Source organism: Calidris pugnax, unplaced genomic scaffold (assembly GCF_001431845.1).
Source record: "Calidris pugnax isolate Ruff unplaced genomic scaffold, ASM143184v1 scaffold4, whole genome shotgun sequence".
NCBI lineage: Eukaryota > Metazoa > Chordata > Aves > Charadriiformes > Scolopacidae > Calidris > Calidris pugnax.
Genome location: NW_015090781.1, coordinates 9,848,188 through 9,855,832, shown reverse-complemented (window position 1 = coordinate 9,855,832; position 7,645 = coordinate 9,848,188).

Below are 7,645 nucleotides of genomic sequence, written 5' to 3'. Positions count from 1 at the left end.
GTTTTACTCACCATTCTGTTATCACTCTTTTTATCTCTTTCCCCGGTGAGTAGTAACAGAATACAAAATGGCCACAGTTTTCTTTAATGAAGATTGGGTAGCTTTATGCTGGAAAAAAAAAGTAATAAAAAAAATATTAAAAACCTTCAGGCAACTTGATAAAGTGAAAGAAACTGGAAGAATACAAGAGAATGAAGAAGGCATATATTAGTAACTGGAAATTAATAGGTAAAAGTCACACAGATTTCATGAGGAAAACGCCAATAGCAACATGGACATTTATGGCCAATAGAATTAAGTTGTGAATTAAGAAGGAATGTTTCATGCATGGAAGAATTAAAAGGATGCAATGTTTTTTGTCCATTACTAGATAAAATGAGCAAAAAACAATGATGCTGCTGAAGGGAAATGTTCACACTTTTCTTTTTCTCCCTTTACCAAAACCAACTGATGTTCACACCAGAAAAAAAAAAGTATTTGTGGTGATACTCTGTTCAGACAATAATTCTAGATTTGCTGTAGAACAGCTGCTGGAATGATATATTTTAAAGTCACTGGACTTCGGTAACTCATAGCTGAGATCCTTAAAAAAATTAAAAGCTATCAAAAAAAGTATTGATAATTCTTTTTTAAGTTATTGATTAGTAAGAAAATTCCGGAGACATGATTTGAAGAGAACTGGTGTGCTAACAGGGAAAAAAAAATAGGGTGAATGACTTGAGGAATTTCAGATGCGTGGAGTTTCGGCACAATATCAGCCTGAGAAGGCATAATGAAATGCTCCTCAAGATATTCAGTCATGAAAGAAAAATTGCGATAAAAATGTTAAAAGATTAAGTCGTTTAATTGAATTTGGTTACTTGACACAACAAACTAACATGACACCCTTGTAAGATCAACAATATACGTCTCATGATATTCAGATTTTAATAAGATCTGCTCTGCTACTTGATATTTTGATTAAGAAATTAAAATGATACATGTGCGCTATTACAACTGTTAAGTAGATTAAAAATTAAATGCATGGATTAAGTAGATTAAAAATTGAGTAATTATTGCATCTCAGGCTATAACGGCAAAGAATGAGAAGGCAACTCCTGGATTTACTAATACATTTCCTGCTACTGTGCACCATCGCATCACATCATGATCAAGCTGTGCTCATGCTCTTAAGCCGTGTTTTTTGACCCTGTGGTTACTCACTGCTCATGAAGGATCATTGCTGGTAAGGGTTTCAGAGGAATCAGTTCCTGGCATTGCACTGCATGCCAGCTTCCAACATGGGTATTACTGAGCATGAGCTCATACTGAAAAAATACTGATATCTAGACTAATGGATTGTAAATAAATACTACAGGTCATAAATGTTTTTATTGTTTGGGAAAGCAAATGCTGTCATATTGCATGTCATACAGAATGGAGATAAACATCTGAAGAAGCAGTGACTCAAAAGGCCTTTGAAGTCTTGCTAGTGTGTTACTAGTGACTTTTGAAGTGCCAAGGAACTTGTTAGCATTTGTGTCGGTGTAGGCGGCTGGGAGAATAGTATTTTCAAGTTTATGTATTGTATTCAATATATAGATGGAGTTATTCTTTAAAGAGTGCAGAGGTTTCATGGGTGCTGCATGCACAGTTCAAGAGGGTTATTGAGAAAATGGAGAAAGCTCAGAGAAAGTCTTCTTGGATAATCATGAGAATGGAAAAGAGGGAGTGCAGAGCACAGAATTGAAGAGAGGACTTTTTAGATTAGGATTACAAAGGCTCAGAGCGTAAATAGTTGTTCCCCAAAGATGTAACCTGAGACCAGCAGAGGAGCAGTGATACTTAAAGACAGCACTAGTGGTGGAACAAGAACTATTAATAAAAAAATGAAGTTCAGTGTGTTGTCCTGAAATAGCCATCCATCTGGAGTCAGACCAAAACCCAGCTAGTTTAAAGATGGAGTTTTATCACATTTTAACGTGACCATGAGAAGTGGCATGGATGAGAGTGGATGACCTAGGCCTTTTCTTCCACATCTTCATCCTGTGTTTCAAAGAGGCCAAATGGGAAGTTAAAGGCTCACCTCAGCAGCCTTTCTTAATATCATTATGTTCAAAGCAAGCAGTGGCAGAGCAGGAACTGCTCCTCCTGCAGTAGCAATCTACAGTGCTAGCACTTTTTGTCGGTCAACAGAGCAAACCATGGCATCTTCTGTCCCTTCATTCTTACGCCATCTTTCCAATTTTCAGGTCTGCCTTTCTCCTTTCAGTACTGAAGTTTAAGTTCTTTACCTTCTTTCAAAGTCTTTTGAATTTTCACCATTTATGGGGGGTTTTCCCATCTTTTCCTTTCAACCATACTTCCTACGTTTCCTGCACTGACACTGTCCTTAAGCAGAGAATATTTATGTCAGTTCTGTCTTTCCAGAGTTTTATGTTAGCCTTTCATATTTTTCAGTAGTTTGGCGCAGCGCTCAGTTAACAGGGTATAAAGGCAACACGAAGGAGAAGAATCAATCCAGAGTTTAGCATATAAGCCTTGTGTATAGAAGTCATAGGTTAAATTTCATGTTCTCTCAGCAAATTCTTGCATGGCTTTGAGCCTGAGGCACTTAGAGAACGCTTGCAAGTTGCACACCCAAGCACTGTAATGCTACCCAAAATGGTAAAAGAAATTAAGGAAAAAAATATTACAATAGTATCTTTAGGCCTCACAAAGGAGATCATGTACATATTTACCAATATGTAAATACCTGAATACCAATACCAAAATACCTGAAAGTACATTATAATTTTTTTTTTACTCATTTTGTAGAGGGTGTCCATCCTATTCTTCATGTGTACACAAAGAATACCATCTTTTCCAGGCACAGTCCCCATTATGTAGCTCAGGTATAGTTATTTGCCCAAGCTATCGAATACTGAAAACTGGTGTGCAGAGTACTGGACAAAGTGCTGGTGACATGGTGTACCAATTCAGGTACAAGAATCATTGGCATAATTGATAAGACCTAATTTCATCTCCAGCTCCTCCCCATAAACAGCCCAGAGTAAGGTCCTGATTCTGGATGAAGGCTCTTTGCTTCAATACGAACGAGTAATAATTTGTAAAAGAGCATCTTGGCATAAGCCAGTCTCCTCTCCTGCTGGCTCATCAGCTTTTAGGGACAGTGAAGTTCTCAGGAGGAAACTGGTCTTAATTGTATAGCTCTGAAACCCACAAATTTAACATTAGATAAATCAGTTTCATAATGGAGCAAAGATGTCTAGGACCTTTTGTAGCTTTCCTTTCCCAAACCACTCAATATGAAGTAGTAACCAAGGCAGGGCAGGGCTCATATACGCAGTCTGGTCTGGGTAGCAGAGTTTTCTGAGTATCTGCTGACCTCTTAAACTGATTCTGAGACAGTGAACTAGGTCATTAAGCTGTAACAATGGCTCAGAATAGTGATGCAAATTTTTTTTCTTGAGGCGTTTAATGTGGGAAGTGTTCCAATAAAAGTTAGTAAGTATGCAAAGTTGTATATATATACTTGTTCATCATCAGAGGATGCGATAAGATTTGGGCTTTTAAGGTGTTTAGGTCAATTGCTTAGAAATGGTGAACAATTAAAAAAATTGTGAGATTATAGTAAAGAAAACCTATTAAACATCAAGTCCTTGGCCTTCCCACTTCAGAACTTTTGCAGTATCTGCTCTGATTTTCTAAATAATAGGGTTCTCACCTTGACCCCTCACTTTTATTCATATGTTTAAATTTACAATGACAGTTATGATCATTTAGTCTGGGTACAAGCATCATAAAAAAGAAAACAACAAACCTGATTCATTTTTGGACAGTGGCTGTGCCAATTTTCTGCCAACTAGGGAGCCTTCATCTGACTTGCAGCCACCATCTGGTCACTTGTCTGTCTTTCCAGCAGGATCTTCACTGTTTCTCTTCACAATTAGGCTACTGTTAAATTTAGTCAGCTCCAAGACCAACAATATTTTCCTTTTGGTGTTTCTGAAGTGCAGAATAACCCTTGCTGCTGACTTGTTCAAGTGTCTCTGCATATGGTAGTCTACCAAAATACACCTCATGTGCCACAGCCTTTCCTATAACAGCTCTGCAATTCTTCCCCACTTCCATTCTCCCTTTGAACTTGCAGTGTCCTGATAATGCTTGATTTTTGTAGCCTAATTTATTCTCATTTTTCATTTTGGCTGTTAGTTGTGTTATCATGCATTTTCCCTTTAAAAAAAAAAGAATCCAAATTCCATGTGCAAATACTGTAATTTTGTTTTCCCTTTAAAAACACAGGGATGTATTCAGTCTTAAATTACCTTAGCCCCACTGAATCCACCCTGTTTTTGTAGCTGCATTGCATTATCGCAGCCCAGAAATTCTCATCTCCTGCTGGGATTTCCTGGAATTGAAAAGTCTAAAGCCTTGTAGCTGCTGCCAGGGTCTCCTCAGGATCCCTCTGAGTGCCGCCGTTTGTTTTTTGCCTGTTGACTCAGGCCACACCGTTCAGCCTGTGTCGTCTTTGAAGCAGGAGTCCCTCCAGTCCCAACCAGCAGTTAGTAAGGACACTTGACCAAAAAAGCCCAACCAAGTCTTCAGCCACTTACCACTCTGAACGCAGGAAGGGTTGCTGCTTTGCAAGCTCCGTTCAGCCAGCTCCCTGTCAAATCCTGGTTGCTACTGGCTCTTTTCACTTGGAATCAGTCCCACGACGGTGGGTGCGGACCTGCCCACACCGTGTCTAATTATAGGCTTCGTGTGGGTGGGTGAGAACCTTTGTAAGAATGATACCCTTATTGCTGGATATAGCAGATGTTGCCTTTTCTTGTCCCTCGTCATATCTAAGTCATCAAAATTTTCACCTCTAAAAGTTTGAAGAAAAGCAAGATGAAGCTGTTTTAGCCCTCGGAGGGGTTATTGTGTGTACTGTTCATAGCAGTCAACGTGAAATGCTTCCCTGAGTTAGCTGGCTATCATAAGCTCCTGTTACAGGCAATGGGCTGAGCCTCCTCTGAGGGGAAGTTCAAAACAGGAGCTCCATTTTGCTGCTCTGTGTCACCTGCTGGAAGTCCCCATCTACCTGTTATCTGACGTATGTGCCCTGTCAAGCAAATCCTTGGACGTTTTCATATAATCAAGCCTGTTTTTATCTCTTATATAGAGTGGGCTAGTTTCTTTTAAGAAGCAGGGAATAAGAAAAATTGTGTTAAAACTTAAGGACAGTATAGGTGCCTGAACATTTATTAGCTTTTTCTACTGAAATTACTCAACCTCTGTCTACCCAACACCGTTTTGACTAATCTATGTCTTCTTGGGCCATGTGGGATTCATGTTTGAGGTGTCTCTGTACCAAGCTCTCTCATTGGTTGGCTGGCTCTGAATATAACTGGCAACTGCTGACAGTATCGTGATCAGCTTAGAATAGAGAAACCACATAATTGTGTCAGGAGGAGAAGGATAGGATGGTGATAATCATGTCATTAGTCTTCTTCTTTGTAATCGCTTTGTGACTTGTCCGTCATGCAAGTCCCAGGTTCTTTCTGTGCTCTGAAGGTTGGGTGGGTCACAACCACACAACCCACATCTGTGGGTCACAACGATGTCACAACCCAGGTCTCTCAGTTCCTGAGCAAGACCTCAAATCACTCCACTGCTGTTTGCAGGGTGGGTGCTGCCATAATCGCCTGTTCAGGCAACTGTATGAGAGCGACTCTCATCCTTATACAAGGAGTCACTCAAGGGCCTAAGGGCAGGAAGTAGCTTGGGTTGAATCTACAGATCATATAAGAAGCCAATTTGTGGTCTTGAGATACGTGCATTGCTTCAGAGAAGATAGAATTTCAGAAATAACACTAAAAATGTGGTTTTCCATGTGCTGAGCTATACATAATGAAATCAGCCTGCTAGGCATTGTAAAAACCAAGTCAAGAGTGTCTGTTGTTCCTTGTAGCACATGGCACCTGCATGAATGTTTGGACCTGGGTCTGGTTCTTGTTAGTAAAGTGGTGCAAGCCAGGACCATATATGATGATATTCATTAGAAAGAAGTCTCAGAGAAATCTAGGGGAAGCAGAGGCTAGTCAGTGATTGGATCTCATACTTAATTGCTGCTTGCGCTGAATGCACATATATAGTTTCAGATAAGACAGAACAGATCGAGCTCATAAGAAGTTATCTATAGTCTAGTCAGTGTTCATTTATTGGAAGATGGAAATTTGGCAGCAGTTATGGGACCTGTATCTCCTCAGATGATGTAGCCACAGAAAAGAGATAAGGAGTGTCATGTGCCCCATTTGTCAAAGTATTGGCATATAAGTTAAACGGAAAGCAGCCAGTGAAACTGGGGCCTCTATTAATGATGAAACATCTTCAGAAATTGCTGAACATCTTTGTGTGAAAATTGGACCCCTTTGAAATGTGGGTTTTTTTGGTTTTGTTTTTTTTTTTTTTTTTTTTAGAGGATCAGGATTGCTGGATATGCTCAAGTATCTTGCTGTGCTTCCCATAGCATTAGTTCTTTGTGTGAGTGTTGAAACAGAGCCACTGAGCTCCTCCAGCAGTACAGGTACAAACTGAAACAGAAGTGCACACCTGCAAGAGTACCTCTGGGGACAAATAGACACAAATAGCTGAAAACTGCATTTGGCAAGAAGTTTACTATCTTCTTTAGTTTGCTTTTTGGTCTGCTCTGTATGTTTATCAGTGGCAAGTTGGTCAGAATAGGGAGACCACATACATTTTCAACACAGAGTTTCACTGTCTGTGTATTTCAAATGGAATACCCTGTGGTGCAGTTTAAATTCATGTAAACCAGTACAACAAGTCAGAATTAGTAGTAAGGAGAATTTCTAGGCCATGTTGTAGGGTTTTGAGGTCTAGCTTCATTTTGGGAATGGTCAATTTATCAGCGTCTGGTTTTGTCTCTTAAGAGGAACAGTAGGTTTTGATGGGCAGTAAGAAAAGACTGGCTTTTGCAGTTGCCTCTGACAATATGAAAGTGAACACACCCAGGTCCCAGGTTGTTTTACAAATGTCAGCTTAAGAATTATCAAGGACATAAATGCATTCTGATAGTTGTGGCCTTCACATAGGTAGGAAAAAGAAGATCAAAACACTCACTGAGAATCATGTTCTCCAAAGGAATCTCAGCAACCGCGTTTCAAGTGCAGCGATATATAAATTACCAAGGCTTTCAAAGAAAGATAATTGAATAAAATTGTAAAAGCAACGTTTTTTCTCTCTCATTTCAATTTTAAATTGAAGGTGGTTAATGAATTTCTTAGCCTGGATGGAGGTCATCTGAAAGCAGCTTTGTGTATTCTATTCCCCAGAGAATTGCAAATATGTGCAGACAAAGACCACTCACCTTCTTGGAGAATCTTACCTTTTAGTCTCGGAGTGGCAGAGCCACGAATAAAAGACTTTCTTGATATTTCTATTGTCTAACTCCAATGTGTTCATTCTGGTCAAGTGAACAAATATTATATTGAATAGAGACAAAACCAATTTGCTTTAGTGTATCCTTCCTAGTATTGCACAACAACAATAAAGGGAATATTTTCAAAATGATAAATATTTATGACCTTCCATAATACATGCTGTCTGCTAATTAAATCAGTCAAAGCAAGCAAAGATAACGTTAACTTCTGGGTTTGTG